The 25,126-nt window shown below is 41.1% G+C and overlaps 1 protein-coding gene across 1 annotated transcript in view; it reads right to left on the bottom strand.

Moving 5' to 3' along the window:
• SERGEF (secretion regulating guanine nucleotide exchange factor) overlaps positions 1 to 25,126 on the bottom strand; it is a 175,539-nt gene that overhangs the window by 70,449 nt on the left and 79,964 nt on the right.

Raw genomic sequence — 25,126 nt, 5'->3', positions numbered from 1 at the left:
TCCCTATGGTCATTTGTCTAGAATGGAGAAAAAATACAATAGAACTCAACTCTTCTATTAGCAGCAGGCCAGTTTAATTTTTTAAAGCTGCAGAAAAAAAGAAACCAATGCAAACATTTTCTCACAAGCTCATTCATTAGTGATGGAAATCAGTTATGAATTTCTTTTCAAAGCGTACTCATAGCCAATGTATTTTTCTTTCTTCTTTGCAGCTGCTGTGAACATGTCAGATGTTTAAGTTGCTTTAGCATATACCATGTAGTATCACTCACTAAACTTTCCTAAATTCTTCACAAATGATGGTAACACAAGCACTGAGAGCAGCCCGCTGCCTTACTGCAAGGGTTTGTTTCTCCCATCGAATTCTTTTGCAGTGTCACTGCTGGCATAATTGTCTGACATAATATAGACATCATCTTACACCAAGTTACTCTGCTGAGTGCCCTCAAGTTTTAAATCGAAACGCAAGCAATCCCCTCAAAACCCTGTATCCAGTTCATGTATCCGTTAGGTCTTGCACCTACTTGCCCGTTACACATACTACTGAGCTGGAGAAAATTAATAAACACATTCTTCTACTTCTTAAAAGTAGATTTAATATATATAAAATATATTATATATATAAAGATAAAATATAAAACAGAAGTATATGCTCAATTATATATAAAAAAATAGAAGTCCATACCATCAAAATTTTATATGGTTTTGTGAGTGCATAACTTTATAGTTTTTACTGCCAGAGAAACTGCTACAGTCACCTTAATGTCTGCATAACATAAAACCATGGAAGTTAACAAAACAGTCCTTGTACTTGGCTCACTGTGCTTGAGCATTTACTGGAAAAGAGATGCCCAAGACTGACAGACAGACTAGCTTGAGCAATTGTGTTACAAATAAATACTGCAATCACTACTATTCACAATGTACCTGCACCACAACTGTGACATGAAAACGTTTGGTCACTGCCATCCTAACACAACAATGGCAAGGAAGACAAAACAGACTCTTTAGGATAGAGGTGCTTAGCCAAGACATTAAAGCATTTGGGAAAACAGGGCAAGAAAAATAATTCAAGCCACAGCACAGTCCAGCATGGCCTCATCTTCAGAAAAATCAAGGCAAAGCAGCAGGAAAAGCAATACCTTTGCAAGAGCACTAGCAGGATTGCATCAAGTCTTCTATTCCACAATATTGCAGACAGGCAAAGCTTTAAGCCCTGACTATTACAATGCATAAATCATCACCATATCCCGTGTCATTATCCTCACCACAAGTCAGAGCCCTACATGGGAGCAGGGCTGGCTCCCAATGCCTATTCACTGGCTAATGCTCCCACCAATGCTTCTCGAGCTTAAAGGTTGATGCCATGGAAACAAGATTCACACATGGAAACACACACGAAGGCTTTCTTGCAAAAAAGCAAATTCTGCATCTTTACCAAGTGCTGAAAATTGGAGATACTGAAGCTGCTGCTAATAAAATAAATAAATTTAATCTGAGGTGTGAATGATCCTGTCTCGGCTACTTCCCTAGGAAATACGCTAACACAGACACAGATTCAAAAGCATCGGTACAAAAGAACTGCTCAGGCTGGTGGCTCATACTTACTGCCAGGATCCCCTTCAGAAACACTACATTAAAAACAAAACAAAACAAAAAAAACCCCACCCAAACAAGGTGTTGTTTAGAATGTAAAACATCCCATGACAAAGAAGCATTTTCTTCCTATATCTAATAGCAGCAGCTACAGAGCCTGTAAACCAGATAAAAGAACACCGGTGACCTCAAACAGCTTTGTACTCTATTCATGTAGCTGATACTCTGCCCACCGTTCAGAGCCAGCCGCTAGCCAGCTTATCAGGTTGTAAGGGAGTCCATCGAACCGCACTGGGTACAACCAGAGCAGGAATTGCTGTATTACACAGACTCCCCAGCTCTGGGGAGTTGCCCCCAGGACAGCCACTCACGGCCAACACGCTGTGCAGATGCACTCACTGCAGCTCTGTAGCCTGAGGGGGTAAAAGCTATTGCAAAGCCCAGATGACTAGCGCTGCTGCACCCTTTTCGGTTGGGTAAAAGCCACCTCAGTGGAAGTGCCAGCTTTGCTAACAGTGACTGAAATCAAGCAAAATCGCAAGCTGCTGAAGGCAGTGCCCTGGATTCACCTTCGATGGCTCAGAGCAAGGACAGCGCACGCCATGTACCAGCAGCAGTACTGTACTCCAGAGAAGAATTTGCTAGATTGAGAGCACAAGGTTCACCACCTCTGCCTTGTCGCTGGGTGTCACCACCCGACAACACAGACTGACTTTGTAGGAACCCCCAAATAAAAAACACCCTTAGGGGACTCTAAAGTTAGCTTTCTGAAACAACAGCCTTATTCACCATCCATGCTGCTTGCTACAGGCTACACCATCCACCCACAGGATTCCTGCTGGCCTGCACACCTACGACTGTGGAGCTCAGAAAGGACCACACCACAGAGGTGAGGCAAGGTTTCCACTGCTTAATGAGCAGTGCTGCCTTGCAGGTATTTCATAACATCTTTTTTACAGTAAGCTTTAAAATGTGACACCTCCTTTTCTTCATGACTCCCCACAACAGGCAACAATCAGCCAAGAACGCATAATTTGCTGGTACAAATACAGACCAGCCAGAGAACAGCATTGCTGAACAGATGTTTTATGCTTACATTAGATGTAATAAGCTCTGCAGTCAGTGCAGGTCACTGGGAGAAACCTGGTATTTACTGCAGCAACCATAATTTTCTGGCTACTTCTCTTCTGTCCCCACCCCCAACGTGCTGCAGAGAAATTAAATTCCAACAGACATCTGCATGCTCCCAGCGGATAAGTACATTCAAGGGTACTTACTTACACAATAATGCTTTCTAATTGAGCAATACTTTTACATTCTGTTTTAATTGAAAAAAAATCACTAATCTTAAAGACAAATCAGAGTGACTGCTAGTGAGTAAAGCATTCTGTGAGCCTAAGAAACATGACCCCCTGCACAGAAACAGTTCATATTAAGTTTCTTCTCTGTTCAGAGGAAAATTTGAGAAGAGTTGTGCAAGGATATTGTGATCTCTATATAAATGATCTCAAAGCACCTTACAAACACCTGTGAGGCAGGAAAAGAATGCTTAGGGACCATTTTACTCAGAACTTATTTACCTTATTCTCTGTGCCCTTTCAACCATACATAAATTGTTTGTTTCTTCCCTTAAATTGTGTGTTAGCAAGCTGTTTTCTACCTAGCAATGGCTGCGGTTCAGATCCATCCATCCATCCAGATTTAACACGTGGTGAGAAGCAGCCAAGGGACCAGCAGTTTATTAATCATAAATAGTCAGGACATCAGCTGCATGGATGGTGACGAAAGGCCTTAGCACAGCAACCACTAACGCTGGGCAAAACACCAACATCTTTCTGCAGCCATGCTTGTGGCCCAGCCCTAACAAAAATTAATTGATTGAATGTAAAAACAGTGGGTTACACAAAATAGACAAAGTATTTCACTTCAGATTAAAGTATATTTTATATACTATATGAAGTATAAAAAACAGTAACATTTAAGATATAGTACATATACATTCCTATATGTGTGTGTGTGTATATAAGAAAATGTGTGCATATGTAAATATATGTATGCTTATTAGGAAGAGAAGGTTATCTACTCAAGTAGGTGTTATCAGGGAAGAAGGTTCAGAGGAGAGGTGAGGGTAAATACAGAGCACCTCCCTCTTATCTCCAGGATAGAGATCTTTCTGAAGAACAGCTATCCCTCCTTTTGCTCCCCCACAGTCCTATGAGGTAACAAAGTATTGTTCTCTCCTTTGCAGACAGTAAACAAACATATACAGGATAAAACTCATGTGGATATTTAGACATACAATCTCCCATTGATTTCAAAAAGTAATTAAGAGACAAAATACCTTTTGTCAACAATCCCCTAAGGGACTTCTGAGCACTATAACAAAACAAGTCTGACAAAACGTATAAAAATCCAAGTTTCAGGCTAGTACCTTGACCACAAGGCTATTCTTTCTTTCTGTACTTCCAGGGCTCCAACTGATGATCTGTTGTGCAACCCACGAGGAAAAAGATCGAGTCAGAACTGCAGGCAAAGTCAGCCTAGTGCTGCAGCAAAAGGGAAGGGACAGTATGGGGGGTTGCAAGGAAGAGGCACAGGGAGCTGGACTCATATGGGGCATTCCAGAATGAAAATTCACAACTATCCGATCAGCAGGGTGCTTAGCTAGTACAACAAAAGGACCTCAACACCATTTATTTTTGGCTCACTGCCCTACAAGTGCACGTTGATTCCCTACAGTGCAATTATTTCCCAAAACATTCAAAGATACGGAGGCTTCCACCACTTCTCAGAGATAAGAGCATGACATACAAAAAAGATTTCTAAGGATGAATGAAGATACAAAGTTTAAGTTGCATCCAGATTCTAGTCACTACCATTTCTAACTTTGTAACTGCATGAAAGCATAGCTTGGGGGGGGGGGGGGGGGGGGTGGAGCGCAAGGGAAGAAAACTGTTAAAAGGGTGTGCACAGAAGTACTTTTATCCAGGACTTTAGCCATGGCATCTCATGTCTTTTGACAACTTTGTAAGGAAGTTGCCAGGGCCAGAAGACAGCAAATTTTATTCCTTCTGGGATCAGAAGTCCTAATGGAAGGAGACAAGGTGACCAAGGGACTGCAGATCAAAGCTTACATAAGACAGGGGAATCTTCTCTCCCAGAGCTCTTCTTCCATGCCCTTGATTAATGTATCATAACAATGATTTGTACTGTTTGACACACTCTGCCCAACCACATTTGTATGCAGAATTCTACTGATGTGAAAAAAATAAAATAAAATAAAAGGAACCTAATTGGCAAAGCTTGTACTGCTTCCAATGATCCTTCACTAGGAATTCTGTGTTCCTCTTCCGGATCATTTGAATCCTGATTGATAAGAAAGCAGCTTGCTAACCTAGTCATGTTCCTTGGCAAGCACAAGACTAAGTACAGTTTAATGCAACACATGTTAGCAGCAAACCAGTACAACCTCACCAAGAACAGCACGTTAAATCTCTTTCTAGCTGTTGGCTGTATCAGTTGAAAAGTGAGAGGCCCGGTGTCCTATAGCTCACAAGACATTTTCCATTTTTCATCAATCTAATAATCTAATCTACTTAAGGTGGATTTTTTTGTTGCTGTGTGATTGGCTTTTTAGTTTAGATGTAGTTTTACTTTTCACTACAGCAAGAAAATTCACAACAGAACTTAAACTGAAGCCTGTGTACTAAGGTCTGGAAGAAAACATTCCTCCTCAAGACACACCTGACCAAAAGCTAATGTGCCATGTAAATGGACCTTTGCAAGCATTGAGGAAGAGAAGAAGCATTGGCAGGATGCAGTAAGTTTTCAAAAGAAAGATTTTATAGCTCTATATAAAATATAAGAGCTATATTTCATATATGAATTCATGTAAAATATGAATTTTACAGCTTCCAGAGTTATGACCTATGCCCCCCCTGCCTGAAACTAATCCCAAGCCTGCCTCACTTGTAGTGCAAGACACAAAATGCTTTTTCCCTGTGCAGCATTTCCCTTGCTTCCCCACCCACCATTTTCAGAGTACCATCTCCAATCACTCAATCTCCTGCCCTGCCAATTGTTTTACAGTCACCAAAAAGCCAGCTGGCCAACCCCAAGATCTTGCCTTCACACCCTCTGTGCCATAAGTGACATATATATATGTCTCTGCACACATTCCCTCTCTATGACACTAACCATACATGAGAAACTGCTATGCTATCCACCAACTCACTGAGCACCACACTTCCAGGAACAGCTTCTTGTGGCTAACAGGGTGCAGTTGCACATCTCTGATTCAGCTGGTGCAGCTTGGGTCTCAAGTGCTTGCAGGAGATGAAAACAGTTGTAATTCCAAAGCAAAACCAACAACAACAAAAAAAACCCCATACAAACCAACAACAACAAAAAAAACACACCAAAAACCACCAAAACACATATCAAAAACCAACCAATCTTTTAATATCAGGTAGGAAGCACCACAACCACATAAAGCTATCATTAAAGAGATCAGACACAGGGGATGAAAATAAAAGGAGGAAAGAAAAGCTAATCGTTAAAGCAGTCAGCATTGCCACAGAAGGTTTACATCACAGCAACCCATGTGCACCCACAAAGTCTACTTGCAAGACGAGTGTGATTATGTTGAAAAACTTAGATATGTATGGTTTGTCTCAAATTGAGGATGGATGGATTGAGATATCAAGACAAAGTAAGATCCGTGTCCAGCAACAAAAAAACCTCATCATCAGATGACTCTAGGACAATACAAAAGTTGCTGAGATCCCAGTAAGAACACCCAGTGGGATTAGGTTTTAGCAGAATGACAAGAATGTAGCCAAGACAAGTTGTGATAAAAATCTTTACAAGTCAACAAGGTCAGCTGGCTCTTCTCCATTGCCTGAAGATTTTCCAATTAGTTATTACACTCTTCTTCAGGCAGTTCCCTTCCTTCCTTGTGGTTCAGAAAGCATTAGCATCCTTCACTCCAGGAAAATCAAGCTCTGTCACTTTCATATCCCTCAGCCTCACTAGTCTGTCAAAATGTTCCATTTTTGTAATCAAGACCGGAGCCACAAACCAATTTTTGTTTATTCTTTTATAATTTTTAAAATTAACCAAGTCATGGTCATTCAATCCCAGTTTGTCTCCTGTAACAAGATCCCCATTCAGTCTTCATTATTTTGTGAAAATTAAGACTAAAGTATCCCTTCTGATTGATAAAGAAAACGTCAACCGCATCAGCCCTGACTGTTAATGTGTACATACTCCCAAACCTATGTCTGTGCAGTGCAAATCCCACAAGGCCAAAATCCTCACTAACATTACAGACATCTCTATCCACATCCAGATATGAACTAGAGGAATGGGGTCTTCAGCAGATGCAGTTTTACCCAAGGGAAATTCTTCACCAGTTTCCTCAAAATGATTTTGATATAGATTGTTTCATCCACAATTCCCAGCTCCTTAGAGTTTCAGTGCCTCTCTCTCCTAAGTTAAATGAGAGGCACTAAGATGAATACCTTACAATCTGTTTGGGCTTGCTTTGGGGACTACAAATAGTTTACTCTTTATTTGAGGCCACAAACACCACTTTGACAGAAGAAATGAAAGAAACCAAGACCATAGAACAAAAAGTTTCAAAACCTCTTTATACACTGATCTGACTGTACCATCAACACACACATCCTCACCATCAGATTATTCTGATGTTTTCAGGTCAAGAATTGTAGCTTGTAGCATGCCAAAAAAACTTGGTATCTGTCTTTTCTTCCTATGCTATTTTACATGCAAACAAGAAAACAAGAAAAATGTTCATTATAGCATATAAATGTCATCATTACCTATCTGAATGTGCTGATTTCTAGTACTGTGAACTTAATGAAATGAATGGTTCTATTAAACAATGATTGCAGGCAAACATTCTGTTGAAGTATGTATCGTTATCCAACATTTTATAGACTTAGAACAAAAGTCATGACAGCAAGTATTATTTGGCAACAAAACATCAAATTCTACTTAAACAACTATTTCCAAGGTCCTTTTGTGTATGTATAACTGCAGTTTTAAGTTTTTCAACAGAATCTGGGCTTCACTTCTCTTTCCTTTTGGCAAAACAGTCCATTTTTAATCCATTTGGAATATTTTCTGGAATATTCAGTGAAGCTGGAGAGAATCGCAGAGCAATCAAATGTACATATCGTGGGAACTCAGCTCTTCCCAGGAACTCAGCTCTCCCCTAACTGTGGTGTTATTGCAAGCAATCTCACTACAATTTTTCGACATAAAAAAAAAAAAAAATGCAGCATACACAGCCTGCAAGACTACACAATAGCACAAAGCCTTGCATTTTTGTAGAACTGAAAGGAAAAATGGAATTTCTTATAAAGTCCATACCCTCAGACAATTGACTGTCTGGGTATTCTATCTGGATATTGTGAACAGGCGGATACTGTCCGTAAAAGACCCTCTTAAATGAGATAAGTGTGGCCTGGTAGTGTGGCCATGGCTGGGGCCATACTGCCTCAAGAGAGAAGCCATCACTTGATTAGCCCTGTCCAAACATACCACCCAGAGGAAACTGGCCCCACCAATGTGAGGTCTGACCTTGTTGACTCTCTATAACCCTTCTTTTTCTAGCATGTGTTTTTTTGGAACCTCCTTACAGTGTTTTCTTCTTTTATATGCTTTTCACCTACTCTATGCTTCATTAAAAATTGCATCCAAAACACCTGGCAGTATTATCAAAAGAATATTATCAATGATGTCATTAAGGAATACTACTCTTACTTTAAAGGGCAGAGGCTTTTTTGCTTCTACCAGCAATAAATCCAAATTTATGATAGAATTTTGAATGTCCCAGTGCTTCAACACCCAGCAGCGGGATGTGGGCAGACTAATTTTCAGAGAAATTACTAAATGTTCAAGGAAGCTGTCATGCACAACTGGACTGACCTTTCATTTCACTTCTAGCCCTGTTGACCTCAGTGAGCACTGCTGCTTGCATAAACTGGTAGTACACAAATACATTGTCACTGAAGAGTATAAAAAGCCTACTTTATCTCCAAAACATTTTATGTCCTTTGAAAGAAATGAGAAGGTTACTGAAGTACAGAGCCACTACTGTGTAATATCGTTTGACATGTCCCTCATTGGACCCAATGCCTTTGGGAAATATTATTTAAGATAACTGTCAGCTGTTCAAGAATGCAAAAACTTTGCCTGATTTCCAGCACAACCCTCACTGTCTCTCCCTCTCCCACGTATATGCACGTAAAAATAAAAATGTTATAAACCCAATTCGTAGTCAAAAAAACACTGCCATGTTAAGAACTCCTCCTAAAATATGACAAAATGAACATCAGAGGAAAAAAAAAAAAAAAGTTTTCCTACATCAACTACCTCAACTTGAAGACAGAATTTTCTTGGTTCATTTACTTTCCAGCAGAGCTGCAGGAATGCAGCTTCCATAAGGGTTAGCCTTATATAAAAACATCAAGCCATGAATTTTGCTGACTGTCCGCTCCTTTACCTCTCCAAATAAAAGGTGCTTATGCCTTTAGGGTGTCATGTAACTCTGCTCTTCAATGTTGGATTCTCTGTTTCTGCAGCACTTAGTAACAGTAAGGTCCCTGCAGCAAGCTTGCTGGAAATAAATAAAATGTAAACTTGCTAAGACTCCAATGCAAAAATGAATAGAAAAGCTCTCCTGGATAAATAAGGATACCATTTGTAAGGACTCAAATAGAGACTCAGCCTTAATGCTAGTTCACAAAGGGAGAATTAGGAAAAAAAACATGTCTGAAGTGACTCTACATAGCTGATAAAAAGGCATTTTTATTAAAAAGCTGAATTATAGAATCGTTTAGGTTGGAAAAGACCTTTAAGATCACAAAGTCCAACTGTAAAACTAACACTGCCAAGTCCACCACTAAACCACGTCCCTAAGCACCACATCTACACATCTTTAAATACCTCCAGGGATGGTGACTCAACCACTTCCCCAGGCAGCCTGTTCCAATGCCTGACAACCCTCTCAGTAAAGAAATTTTTCCTAATATCCAGCCTAAACCTCGCCTGCCGCAACTTCAGGCCATTTCCCCTTGTCCTATCACTTGTTACTTGGGAAAAGAGACCAGCACCCACCTCGCTACAACCTCCTTTCAGGTAGTTGTAGAGAGCGATAAGGTCTCCCCTCAGCCTCCTTTTCTCCAGGCCAAACAACCCCAGTTCCCTCAGCTGCTCCTCATAAGACTTGCGCTCCAGGGTCCTCACCAACTTGGTTACCCTTCTCTGGACACACTCCAGCACCTCAATGTCTTTCCTGTAGTGAGGGGCCCAACACTGAACATGGTATTCCAAGTGCAGCCTCACACCGGTGTTGAGTACAGGAGAACAGTCACATCCCTGCTGCTGCTGGCCACACTATTTCTGATACAAGCCAGGATGCCGTTAGCCACCTTGGCCACCTGGGCACACTGCTGGCTCACATTCAGCCAGCTGTCAACCAGCACCCCCAGGTCTTTCTCTGCTGGGCAGCTTTCCAGCCACTCTTCCCCAAGCCTGTAGCGCTGCATGGGGTCGCCGTGACCCGGTGCAGGACCCGGCACTGGGCCTTGTTGAACCTCATACAATTGGCCTCGGCCCATCGATCCAGCCTGTCCAGATCCCTCTGTAGAGCCTTCCTACCCTCAAGCAGATCCACCCTCCCACCCAACCTGGTATCATCTGCAAACTTACTGAGGGTGCACTCGATCCCCTCATCCAGATCATTGATAAAGATATTAAACAGAACTGGCCCCAGTACTGAGCCCTGGGGAACACCACTTGTGACCGGCTGCCAATTGGATTTAACACCATTCACCACAACTCTTTGGGCCTGGCCATCCAGTCAGTTTTTTACCCAGTGAAGAGTATGCCAATCCAAGCCACGAGCAGCCAGTGTCTCCAGGAGAACGCTGTGGGAAACAGTGTCTGTCAAGGGCTTTACTGAAGTCTAGGTAGACAACATCCACAGCCTCTCCCTCATCTACTAAGCGAGTCACCTTTTCATAGAAGGAGATCAGATTAGTCAAGCAGGACCGGCCTTTCATAAATGCTGACTAGGCCTGATCACCTGGTTGTCCTGTACATCCCACACAATGGCACTCAAGGTGATCTGCTCCATAACCTTCCCCAGCACAGTGGTCAGGCTGACAGGCCTGTAATTCCCCAGATCCTCCTTCTGGCCCTTCCTGTAGATGGGCATCACATTTGCTAACTTCTAGTCAACTGGGACCTCTCTGGTTAGCCAGGACTGCTGATAAATGATTAAAAGTGGCTTGGTAAGCACTTCCGCCAGCTCCCTCAGTACCCTTGGGTGGTTCCCATCCGACCCCATAGACTTATGTGTGTCTAATTGGTGTAGCAGGTTGCTAACCATTTCCCCTTGGATTATGGGGACTTCATTCTGTTCCCCATCTCTGTCTTCCAGCTCAGGGGGCTCGGTACCCAGAGAACAACTGGTCTTACTATTAAGGGCTGGGGCAAAGGTGGCATTAAGTACCTCAGCCTTTTCCTCAGCCTTTGTCACTATATTTCCCCCCACATCCAATAAAGGATGGAGATTCTCCTTAGCCCTCCTTTTGTTGCTAACATATTTATAGAAACATTTTTTATTGTCTTTTACAGCAGTAGCCAGATCAAGCTCTAGTTGGGCTTTGGTCCTTCTAATTTTCTCCCTGTATAACGTCACGACATCCTTGTAGTCCTCCTGAGTTGCCTTGCCCCCTCTTCCAAAGGTCATAAACTGTTCTTTTCTTCCTGAGTTCCAGCCAAAGCTAAAGCTCTCTGTTCAGCCAGGCAAGTCTTCTTCCCTACTGGCTCGTCATTCGGCGCATGAGGATGGCCTGCTCCTGCGCCTTTAAGGTTTCCTTCTTGAAGAATGTCCAGCCTTCCCGGAGTCTTTTGCCCTTCAGGACTGCCTCCCAAGAGACTCTGTCAACCAGTCTCCTCAACAGGCCAGTCTGCCCTCTGGAAGTCCAAGGTGGCAGTTCTGCTGACCCCACTCCTTATTTCTCCAAGAATTAAAAACTCTATCAGTTCATGATCGCTATGCCCAAGATGGCCTCCAACCATCACATCACCCACAAGTCCATCTCTGTTCACAAACAACAGGTCCAGCAGGGCGCCTTCCCTAGTTGGCTCACTCACCAGCTGTGTCAGGAAGTTATCTTCCACACACTCCAGGAACCTCCTGGACTGTTTCCTCTCTGCTGTATTTCCAGCAGGCATCTGGAAAATCAAAGTCCCCCATGAGAACAAGGGCTAGCGATTGTGAGACTTCTCCCAGCTGCTTAGAGAATATTTTGTCTGCCTCTTCATCCTGGTTGGGTGGTCTATAACAGACTCCCACCATGATTTCTGCCTTGTTGGCCTTCCCCCTGATTCTTACCCATAAACACTCAACCCTATTATCACCATCATTAAGCCCTAGACAGTCAAAACACTCCCTAACATACAAGGCTACCCCACTGCCTCTCCTTCCTTGTCTATCCCTTCCAAAGAGTTTATAGCCATCCATTGCAGCACTCCAGTTGTGCAAGTCATCCCACCATGTTTCTGTGATGGCAACTATATCCTGCTGCAAAATGGCTTCCAGCTCTTCCTGTTTGTTGCCCATGCTGCATGCATTGGTGTAGATGCACTTCAGTGGGGCTATTGTTCCTGCCACCTTTTTGGAGGGAGAAACCCTAATTAGGACGTGACCATTCTCAGGCACTTCCATGGTTTCTAACACATCAATAACCCTTGCATCTTTGCTGCCGCATGGATCTCCATCCACTACCTCCACTAAGATGCTAGACCGAAGGACCTTGTTAGCACACTGCCCCTCAAACATAGGCGTGCTACCCCCAGGCTTCTCTCTAGCAAACCTGGTTTTATCCCTTTCCTCCTTCAAATCTAGTTTAAAGCTCTTCCAGTGAGCCCTGCTAACTCCTGTGCAAAGATCCTTTTACCCCTTTGAGACAGGTGTACCCTGCCTATCGCCAGCAGGCCTGGTGTCGTGTAGACCAACCCATGATCAAAAAAACCAAAACTCTGCCAGTGACACTGGGCTCAGAGTCCGGTACTGATCTGCTGGGTCTTCTTGTTTTTTCCCTCATCATTCCCTGCAACTGGAAGGATAGAGGAGAACACTACTTGTGCTCCTGATCCCTTAAGCAGTCAATCACAAAGCCTTGAAAGTTCTAACTTGAACTTTTTTGAATAAGACTATAGCCACAGCATATTCTGTCGGAAAACCATCCATTAGCTCAAGAAAACAGCTGTAGGAGAAGAGTAGACAGAAGAAAAAGTCACAGACCCTTGCTGTTGCTCTACTGGACTGAGGTCGGAACACATCTGCTCTTTCCAGGGCTGGAAAATAAACTGCAGCCGGTCAACACCTGGTCAGCTGGGCAGCCCACCAACAGACCTCCAGCTATTTATGTTCAGGAGAACCATTCATTCATCTCAGCTGGGTTGTTCTTTAAAACCACATATTCATTCCAGTTTATTTTGACCTAGCAGCTGCCTAATTACAAGACATTTCTATCATGCACCAGGTCTCTCACACAATATCCATTCATTTCTCTCTTTCAGTCTTCTCTATCTGAGGCATGGTTCTTTCACACCGCTACTAACATCAGTTTCAAATGACCTTTCCTTCTCTTGTTTTCTCAGGGAACATGTCAGCCTGCCCAACTTCAAAGGCTCCCTGTCTTGCCAGGGGATGAAATTCTGCAGGAGCAGAGTAAGCCGAGAGATGTGTCCCACCTCACAAGCTGAAGGATGCACTGACTGGTCATTCAATTCACATATGGAACTATTTTCCTTACAACTCATTTCTAAACATGACAGCATTTTTGCAGCTTGGAAGAATGAAGCAGATAATATAACCACTACAATACTATTCAAGTCTAATTGTGAAAAGAGTGGTTTCACAAGACCAACTAAATGCATACTAATTTATCCACAGAATTTGCCTATATATGTTGTGACCAATGCCCACAGAAAAACAAAAGAAAACAACCTTTTCTCCCCAAAATCTCATGCAATAACACTCTCTGCTCAGTAATCCATTACTGGGAATGGATATCATCCAACACCAATCATCTGCAGTTGATGCCACAGAAGCACTGTGCAGTCACTAGCAATTTTTTGATGCCTCCATAGGCTGAAAAACAGGTCTTTCTTTCTCAGGAGCAAATACTTCCTTGATTAAGAAGCCAGCAGATGAGGTGTAGCTGTAGAACTATAAGTGTAAAGGCTTTAACCAGTTACAGTATAAATAGACTATAGCCTTGGAACCATAACAAATTGAGAATGCACTTGCTCCAGTAAGCCCAGTCCCACAAGTCAGGAGATTTCCACTACAACATAAGGAACTAACAGGGATAAAACCCCCACAAACAGTCTGAGAAATGCGTAGCCCAATTTCTGAAGAACTGTGGTTATGACAGCCAAATTCAAATACGGCATTTTGGCAAAAAAGACTGGTAAATATTTTTCTTCTGTATGGGACCCTAACAAAACTCACAAGAGAAAAGTTCTTACAAATTTAAGCTTAGTTTAAGTCCACGTAATATCCATATTTTACATTTTCTTAAAGTTAAGTGAATAATCCTATTTTAGCAGTATCGCACAACAGTGCCAGACTGGCATGAACCACGGTAAATACCTTCATTTGTGAACTATGGCTCACCAGAATCTTATTCTGGTCTCCCTACTGCAGTTATAGATGGACTACATTTGGCTGCAAGAGATTTATGCCCAATAATTATTTCTCCCTTTTATTTCTTAATACTGCCACAGATAGAGCTATACCTTCTGGAATAAAAAAGAAAAACAACTTTAATAGAGCAAATTTTGAAAAGCTTTCATTGCTCACATCCACTTGCACGCTGACTATAAATACATGTAATTTGCAATGTGGCAATCCTTGTTTGTTTTTTGAGGAGGGGTCCTATTTGCAACCTAGTGGAATCCCTTACTCCATCATTGTTAAAGGCATCACACACATTATTGAAAACTGCCTACAAAGGAAACAGGATGGATAGTGAAGCTCGGGCAATGTGAATTCATTTAGAGTTCTTGAAATTAAGGGGTTGTGAATGAATCAAAACTCCAGAAGAAGCTAGTAAAACTTGATAAATGTGCAAGACTGAGACAGATAAAATTTACTGTGGTCAGGTACAGCATAATAAATCTTTCTGGATACCAAAAAGAATCATTTAGACTATTCACATATACCAATAGATTCTAAATTAGTTGGAACCTCTCAGAGGAACTATCTAGCATTGCTGTGGACCAGAAATAGCTGCTCAATGTGTAACAGCAACCCAAAAAGCAAGAAATTAGACTGGTATAGAGAGGGAGATGGTATTGTCATCTTTTCACGCAGACCAGTTACATTTTACAGTTTCATTCTGATACTGTCAGGAAAAAGGGACAAGTACCCATAAAAAGAAAGATCAAATGTCTTGACCTGATAAAAGCAATAGCAACATGTAAAAATGAGCCTCAATCCTGCTGAAGACCAAATTATTTGTTCCTCAAAACAGAGGAAACTAATAGCAGAACACCAATATTTCAAAATCAAGCCTTATACAAAATCCTAGTTAGGAGTAGCTTATATGACTATCCTAGCAGTAGCAAAATGACTCCTCTTCATTCTAAGAAGACAACTTCAGTTCAACTCACTACAACCCTATCTAGCGGCCTAATTCCACCATGTCCACTCTGTTTTCATACTACTAGGACCAAAGAGATTCTGCTAGGAAGGCTCCACAGCACTGCGACAGACTGAACCAATGCTGTTGCCAAAAGAAGAGTATTTTGGACCAGAATAAGCAACAAGGGAATGACATGTCATTATCTTTTTTTTTTTTTTTCCTAAAAGCAAAACTCACCTATTTCATGCTAAGATATCCTACTTTGCCAAAGGAAGGACACAGGAGCTATTTGCATTGCACACGAAGCATTATGGGTCTTACTGAAACATTAACTTAAAATCTACCATGACACCAAATGAAGAGGAGACAGCTGCAGATCTGTTGGTTTTCTAATGTGAAGAAAGCATCTGTCTCATCTAGAAGAGACACTATTTTTAAACCAGATATTTTGATTTAGATATTTCCAACTATTTAAAAAAAAAACAAAACAAATCCCCAAAAACCAAACCTTTAAGCACCACAGAACGACTTCCCATGATTTTGATTACTCTCATTGTATATACGAGCTCCTCCTTCTCTACCTTCATCTTCTCTCTCACTCATGTTGTGAGCCCATCATACCTATTCCTCCTTTAATTACTTCTCAATAGAAATCAAGATAGGCCTCATCTTCCTGAGGCTAGATTACATTCCTTCCATATTTCAGCCTAAGGTTTTGTCTTTTTCTCCCATGTTTTAATCTTTTTCATAGGTTTCAAGCTGTTTCTTCTTGCTGTTCTTGAATTGTTCGAATCAATCCCATACTGGACACAATATAAAAGCAGCAGAGGCTAATGCCCAGCACACCTTCCTGACAATCACTCACCTTGAGAATAGAATTAACCCTTTTAGGCCATACCATAATGCCACAAACCAAACTCAGATGATATCCACCCCAGCCCTCACAGCTTTCAAAGATGCTCCTGCCTGATAAGAGGCGAATCCCTCCTCTTGTAACTACAATCTGCATTCTTGCTGCCAATATGTATGACCCTACACTTGGCAAAGCTGACCTGCTGTGCTGGTTTTGGCAGGGATAGAGTTAATTTTCTTCATAGTAGCTGGTATGGGGCTGTGCTTTGGATTTGTGCTGAAAACAGCGTTGATAACACAGGGATCTTTTTGTTATTGCTGAGCAGTGCTTACACAGAGTCAAGGCCTCTTCTGCTTCTCACCCCACCCCACCAGCAAGCAGGCTGGGGGGGCACAAGAAGTTGGGAGGGGACACAGCTGGGACAGCTGACCCCAACTGACCCAAGGGATATCCCAGACCATACATCGTCATGCTCAGCATGTAAACCTGGGGAAGAAGGAGGGAGGGGGGGACATTTGAAGTGATGGCCTTTGTGTTCGCAAGTAACCACTACACGCGATGGAGCCCTGCTGTCCTGGAGATGGCTGAACACCTGCCTGCCGATGGGAAGTGGTGAATGAACTCCTTGTTTTGCTTTGCTTGCGTGCGTGGCTTTTGTTTTACTTATTAAACTTTCTTTATCTCAGCCCACAAGTTTTCTCCCTTTTACCCTTTCAATTCTCTCCCCCATCCCGCCAGGGGGGAGTGAGCAAGCAGCTGGGTGGTGCTTAGTTGCCGGCTGGGGTTACACCCTGACGCCTGCCTAGTGTCTGCCCTCCCAAAGTAGACAAACAGTCCAGATTTTTTTTTAATACTAGTGACTCCACTAGAAACACACATATTTGATAAAGTGTTCATTTACAGTGATATTTCTAGGACCTCTCAGCCAGTTTGTAATTTTTAATGGCTTTTTCATTTTTTAGTGGTTTTTATTGTCATTTTGTGTCTTTATAATTTTCTGATCAGAATGTCATACACTGTTTAGCCAACTGCCTGACAGAAATCCAAGTATATTACATCGGCAATTGAAAATCTAAGTATGTTACATCTGCATTTGACATTGATACACTTATCAAACTTTCATCTCATAAAAAATAGGTATCACATTAGTTTGACAAGATATATTTTCCATAGCCACATACTCACTGCAAGCAACTATATTATCATCCTTTAAACCTTTATTGATCAAAATTCTTGTCAGCCACGCCATTATTTTGGCCAAGGCAAATACCAGGCTGACAGGCCTATAATTATTTGAGTCATCTTGTTCAACCTTTTAAAATATTGGCAGGGCATTGTCTTTCACCTAGTCTTCTGAAACTTCCCTGACGTTCTGAAAAAAAAAAAAAATTATCAACATCAACAACCTAGTAAGAGCTTTGGCCATCTCTCTCAAACTCTGAAATGAAATGTTTCAGCCTTGATTTTTAAAATTCTACCTCTAGAAGCTGAGTAAATGCTGATACAGAGAAAGGAATCTCCTCACTGTATGATACTTCTGCTTCTTCCCCAAGTGCAAAACAGAAATTATTACTAATGTAAAATTTGCCTTGCCAAGATTTGATGTTTTGCCAATAGACATATTTGAGATGTTTTAGTATTGACAGCGCATAGTCTCCTGTATTTGTCTTTGAGAGCAAACTCACTCACATTATCACAGCTCTTTTCCTTTCCCTATTAGACAGAGCTGGTCATCCTGTGATGTGGTGGCTCATGGCAGGCTGCAGTCAATGCCTTATATTATGTTTTGTTTCAGGGGAGTGGAGAAGATTTCCCACCTGTTGGACACCCCTTAAGACCTCTTATTTCCAACTTGTTAATGACTGAGGAACAAGTAATGCAGTTTTTAATATAAAATGCCCCTTTCACTCCTATGAGTCTACTTGGTTCCTCCTAAATAAATTGTAACCATACACGTTGACATTGCAATACCACAACTTTTTCCATAAGGTTTCATACTGAAATATTTTGTTGCATCATGACTTAAAGGAGGCTATTTTATCCTTTGTTACAGGCTACAAGGGAGTTGGCTAACCTAAACAAAGTGGGGAAGGCAGAGATACTGTCAGTGACCTCCTGTATTACTTCATCTATCTTCCTGCTACTCAGTAAGATTACAACATTCCCACATGCACAGAAGTCAGGCTCCCATCCTCCTACTGTTAAATCATAACCTTTCCTTTCATTCTCACAGGGTGGCTCTGTAACAGTGCACAGGAATCATCAAGACAGACAAGACAATTTTTCAAATAACATTTTATGAGCAGTGCTATATCCTCATTATAAAAAACAATCAATACTTTAAAATAACTCCTGAAGACAGGAACACATTCTTTAATTAATACATCTAGAGAGTCACTGTGAAATAGACTGATCAGAAATCCCTTTACAAGACCTATTTTCCTTTCAATTTATAAAATATTGCTTAAATAATATGTGGGTTTAAAAGTCCAGCTTCATCTGATACCACAGTCTATGCCACTAGATAGAATACAAAATTATAGAAACTCTGAAGAATGGAGTTTTAACATCTTTTATTAAAGCAGCAGCAATTTTTGCAACAGATGAAAAGTACTACAGGTTATATTAAAGTCAGCAACCCACCAGGCTTCACCACTAATTACAAAACACACCTACCTCTCATGCATTTGTAATTCAAAGTGGCATCCCTCTTTAGGTGGAAGTCAAGAGGCAGCACTTCTCCGCATTTCAGAACCTTTCAGAAATCTGGTGAACTCATCTAACCTAAAGTGACATATACAGCCCAGATAAGAACAGCAACAACAATAAGGAAACCCCTTCCTAGATATTCCTGAACCTGATTAAACTGAAGCGTCACTGCATAACAGCTAAAACCCACCTCATCTGCCTTGAGTTCTCAGGCCATCAACTTCAGAAGTGCTTTACTCTCACAATTAAGGTCATTATGTGCGAAAGATTGAGAACTACCGCTCAAGAATCCTGTGAAGGAGGTGAAGTGTATGTACTCATGCCTATACATGACGGTTACACGTTGGCAAATACCATGAGTGTCAGAGTTTGCCAGTAGCCAAAGTTTTTACTTGAGCACTCTCTGGCCAACATACCATTCCTTGACAAGAACCACTAGGCTTGAGATCATATCCTCTTCAACGTCCACTGATGCACACAGGCTCCAACATTTACTCCTTTGCCCAGCCTCTCCAATATCCACTCTAAATATAAGCTACTTCCTCTTAATAGAGGCGGCATCTGTACAGCATGGCTGCCCTGCTATCACAATTTCAAACAACAATGGGAATTGAAGCATGTCACTTCCAATGATTCCAAATGCATTTAACCACTGCAGTCAGGGAGTAGAAAAAAAGAACAGTATCTGACTTTCCAACTATTTCAATATATTGGAATATCATCTTCTGTGGCAGATTTCACCTCAAAAATATCTGAAGTGTTCTAAAGTACACAGTTATCACTTTACTCCCAACTACCTGGCCAAAAAAAACCCAACTGGAATGGCAGTTTTAAGCAACTTGCCTTTTCAACCTAGTGCTGAAACACTGTGGTACTTACTGGATAAGGGAGAGCTTGGTTAGTCATGATACCTTTAGAACCACATAACCTGAAAAATATTTGGATTAAATAGCTTACTCTTATTTTGAAGGTTGTATTATGCAAGAAAAGACTTTTTACCTGTGAGCGAATTCCTGTTACATTTTAATACATTCATTTCTTTTTGAATCATTACACCTCTGTCATCTTTGCATACAGCACGCAACCATTTTTATTACAGAAAGCCTAAAAACTTTTTCTTTTTTCTCTCTCTCTCTTTTTTTTTTTTTTTTTTTTTTTTTTTTAAGAGCTTGCATCTCTTTCCAGTTTCTCAAAAGATTATCTTGCGGGACTACTGCTGGAGATAGAAGTAATCCATTCCCAAGCTCAGAGGATCAAAATGTTCTGTAACTCAACTACTGAGCATCAGTCAACATACATGATGGAAGATTCTGGCCATTCATTCATGGCTGAATTCTTCACATCACTTGTGTGAGGTGAAGCAAAGCATTTGCAAATGCCATACAGACAGAATAATCTTTACCACACACATTCATGTATTTTCTTCTTTTTCTAGACTACTTTTCCTTTTTCCATTCATTCTCTCCTTTTGCCTCTGCAGTATCCTACTTACTTTTCTTTCTGTGTGCACATATAGGCATTCTGACATAAAGGACATCTTCCATTCCTCAGTAAGTACTGCAGCCCTCAAGTAAAATAACTACTAAGCTAAGCTATCGGGACAAAAAGATCTAATAAAGGAGCAAATGGTTTGTGTATGTTTGAGATCACTTGTAAGTAAAAATAAGGCAGTAAAATATTCTGCAGATTTTCCTGGTTGACTTTACTCTGTAGTCTTTAAGGGTAAAAAGATCTCCTAAAACTGCAAGGAAACAAGGACTGAAAGTAAAGGTGAGTGCAAAGTGTCTCTTTTTCCCTCCTACCTTTGAAAATTATCAGGCTTTTTAAAACTCCACATACATTGTTTGCCCATTTTTCCTTTCCTCCTCCCCCCCCTTCCTCACTAAAGACCAACAAATCTTGTATGCAGGAGAAACCAGTCTACAACTGCTAATTTACCCATACAGAGGAACACATTTAGCATATCCTCAAATTTATCATTATTAGGAACATATATAAGCCCATATTTAGAAGCTAAGCTCCTAATTTGGACCTGACTGAGTACACGAGGCACTGCTATTTTTAAAACAAACAGAAATAAGAACAAGCTCAGAACTATGTTGCACCTTTAAAAAGAATAAATTCAGTATATGATTGTGATCGAGAGAGTGCACAAATTATGTTTCTTAAAATCATTTTTAAAGGAATGATTTTCCACATGCTTTTCTACACAGGCTCCCTCTTGACTAAAAGGGAGCTAAGAAACATCAAAGGCTAAATTGTTCATGAGACTGCCTGAAGAAAAAGGTTCTTTCAGGTCAGCATGAAGGGTAATAACACTCACCTCAGCCTCAGCAATTAAGGAAATTGTTTCCATCTCTACAGGCATCAGTCTCTTGAAAAGTGAAGGAACAACGTATTCAACACAAACATGAATGAAATGTTGACCAGATTGAAAAAAAAAAAAAGACTAAAAATATACTTGGATAACAGAAGACACTTTTGGAGGGGGAAAAAAAGTGAGTAGCTAGGCAATGCATTAAAATTACTTCCCTGGCTTCCATTCAGATGCTGTCCAAGCACAGCTTCATTGTTTGGCATGTCGCTCATCTCCTCATGTCACCTTCATCCTCTAACTCAGATAACCTACAGATAAAAATACACAGAGCCCTATTCTAGGATTCAGCAATATTACCCCAGTAGCCAGCAGCAAAAACTGGGGCCTTCTTGATTCATAAAGAATTTTTAAAGCCCCTGTGAACTACAGAGCATAGAGAGGGTGAAAGCTTACATCAAACTGAGGCATATGACTCTTTCAGGTTCACTTACAAAGCAGGACATGTTCGTTATCCATGATGAGAGGGGCTTACCAGCCTACTGCATCTGCATGTTCCCACAGGAAGACAGTGCAATGGAGGAAAGGGAATGCCGAATCTGAAATTCATTTCATCAGCCAAATACATTTTAGATTAATTACAGAAAATTATTTCCCACTTCAACATCAACACATTGTTTTGCTTCTCAGGCCTCTTTAACGCACAGTATTGGTGCCCCTCAGTCATCTGCCACTAAAACACAGCCAGCACAGAATAGGACTGCACACACCTCAAACTGTTTCACAGAATATATTCTGGTTGATGGACCCCCCCCCCCCCCCCAGCACCCTCTCAAAGTAGCAGAAACAGCTCCATCAAGCAGATGGGGATGATTTTTATTTTTATTATCATTATTATTATGGTTTAAGAGAATGCTGACATTTTATGGTTACAAATCAGGAATAGCCAGCTCACTGCCCAGAGACATGGATTAGGGCTCCTGCTGATGAATCGTCTTTTCAGCCCACCTTTCTGGCATCCCTTGTGTGCTCCTTTTCTGAGCACTCCTCCACCACGCAGCACACATCTTTTCCAGTCGTCTTCCACTGCTCCTCACTGCCACCTCACTGTCACAGAAAAGAGGCTCCTCTCCCTCTGCAGAGCAAAAAACAGGATATACCCTGCCCTACTGTAACATTGCTGCCTGCCTCTGCAAATCATCCTGGATTATCACTACGGAGCAACAGAGAGACTGAGTTGCAGTAAGACATCAGCATCCCTTCCATTTTCAGCATGGTTCTCTCTTATTAAGCAATATGCCTAAACTAGCAGCAAACTAAAAATAAAATAGGAAGGATGAGTTTGATAAGGGAGGCCTTATCAGCCTTTGCTGCCTTCAGACCTACCAAAAATGGAGGAAGGGAGGCACTTTTAAAGGCAATGCTTTCCACACTGCAGTATCTAGGAACCAGACTCCACTAAACACACACAGCACACACACAGTAGACACAGTTGCCGTAGCAACAGCATTGCAGGGAAATTTTTCAGTAAAGCTTCTCACTTTCTACCAATGTTACTTTCAGATTACCCCTTAGCACAGAGTTCTGCTAGGATCAGACAACATCTTGCATCTGTCTTGAACACCTCTGCACGAAATGATGTGATGGCCACACCACAGGGAAGAACAAGGCACTCCACAAGTTACCAGGGAACCGGGCTCTTAAAGCACCCAGCACACCATCTGACAGCAACAGCTTGCAAGCTAACGTATTGTCATCTCACAACAGAATAAAACTGTGATCTGTTGTAATCAGATGTTCTTTAATCTATCGTTTGTTCTCTTAAAAATTGCTAGCTTTAAATAAAGATCTACAGCATGTTTCTGCCACAATTTTTCTCTGCAACAACAGACTTAAGTTTCTAATACTGATCACCACCTCAAAAAATATCCCAAGTAGAAAATAAAAAATATAACCAGAAAACATCTAAGCTGCTTATTTTTACACATACTTTTATCCTTTCACTAACACCGTTAAAAGGCAGTGAAAGTATGTGGTACAGCATGTCATGAAAAAAATTTGGTCTAAAAAAAAAGAAAAAAAAAATCACTTGAATAATTTGCAAGCTTAAACACCAGTGAGTTAGTTTACTTTGTTCCATTTGGTTCCCTTAGTTTTTCAGATAAAGAAAAACACATAAATTTCCACTCCCCCCCGAGATGCAAGAAATTTTTTCTCACACAAACATTTAAGCTGTGATCAACTGTCACTCCCAAATAAAAAATAAAGAATAAGGACTTGTTCAAAACATAACACAAACATCACTCAAGATATACTTCTTCATCAGCTCTTTCTACTTCAAGGAGAAACAAGTTTTAAACTTTGGCCTTTTCAGGTTTTTGGCATGCAATCTCTTTTGACTGGAGAGCTGCAAAAGTAACCCCCTGCATAATCAAACAGCAAGACAGAACTGTTTCACAACTTGCTCAAAGGATACAAAGATCCAAAAAGAGAAGTTGGCAAAGAACCAAAACTAATCAAATTAAATAGGACTGTTTCTAAGTTTATGTCTTGCTATCTATAAAGACAAAAGTATGTTCTTGAAATACATCTTTATGACAAAAAATAGATAATTTCAGCATCAATTGTATATATATAGTTCCAACCAAATGGCTGTCACACCATACCAGATAGCTTCATTAGAAAAGAATGCTTCAGGCTCCACTAGAAGACAGGCAGTTCAGAAACTGTCTGCTACTGAGAGCTGCAGAAACCCCACTATACATCTGAATCTTGACAGTTTGGGTAAAAGAATCATGTTAGCTCCGATGAGCTGTAGAAAATCTTCAGATTTCTTGGCCCTCTGTTAATAATATTGTAAAATAGGTATTAAATTTACCTCTGGGAGAACAGGCAAGCATAAGACAAAAGGAGCTACTGTGACAATTTAAACAGGACCAAGCTGAATCCTCCACCATATAAAGTCATGACTGGGTATCCTAAGGGAGATGCCATCACTTAAAAAAAACGTATTCCTGTTGCAGGAATAATTTGGGTAAAGGTCTCCAGTTTGAATTAAGAAAATAGGACTATATAATCATACTTGTCCCTGTGCTCCTAAAAATTTTATATATACAGCAGCATAAGATGGAACCAAATCTCAGAAGCAACACTAGAAAAGGACACACAAAACAACTGATTTAAGAAGTGTCTCTTCACCTAGTTGGAGGGGACTTTCCGGGGAATTCAGAAAAGAATTACTATTTTCTTTTTCTTTTAAGAGACGTAGCTTTTTTTGCTTTTCCTGCCATACTTCAAAGTGGGTTCTGCAAGGGATTCCCAGCCCTCAGGGCTGCCTAACAAGGCTAACTATTCAAGACTCTCCTGGTGTAAATCAGACAGGTGTCCACATGCTGTAAAGATAACTTCTCATTTCAAACCAGCTTTCTTGGGATGCTCCAACACAAAGGAGCAGAACTTCATGCAAAAGGGAAGGATCATTTAACAGAAAATGCTTGGGACTGCAATTCAAAGAACCGAGCTCTAGTCCCAGATCAGCCAGAGGCCAGTGTTAGCTCGGGCAAACCAACCAGGCTGGTGCCTCTGCTCCATAGCTGTGGAATGGCAGTAGCACCACTTCTTAAGCATTTCCATCCGAGGCACTTGGGCAGTGTCACTGCGATCACCGAAGGAGAACCTATACAGGTCAGGAGCAATTAATTCCTAATAGAATCATTTTGGTTGGAAAAGACCTTCAAGATCATCGAGTCCAACCATTAACCATGCCCCCTAAACCATGCCCTGGAGTACCCTGTCCACTCGCTTTTTGAATACCTCCAGGGATGGTGAATCAACCGCTTCCCTGGGCAGCCCATTCCAATGTTTGACAACCCTCTCAGTAAAAAAATTTTTCCTAATATCTAACCTAAATCTCCCTTGCCTCAACTTGAGGCCATTTCCTCTTGTCCTATCTCCAGACAC

This window comes from Harpia harpyja, chromosome 16 (genome assembly GCF_026419915.1).
Source record: "Harpia harpyja isolate bHarHar1 chromosome 16, bHarHar1 primary haplotype, whole genome shotgun sequence".
Classification (NCBI taxonomy): Eukaryota; Metazoa; Chordata; class Aves; order Accipitriformes; family Accipitridae; genus Harpia; species Harpia harpyja.
Note: the sequence above shows the minus strand (reverse complement) of the source record. Positions and strands in the feature narration are given on the sequence as shown.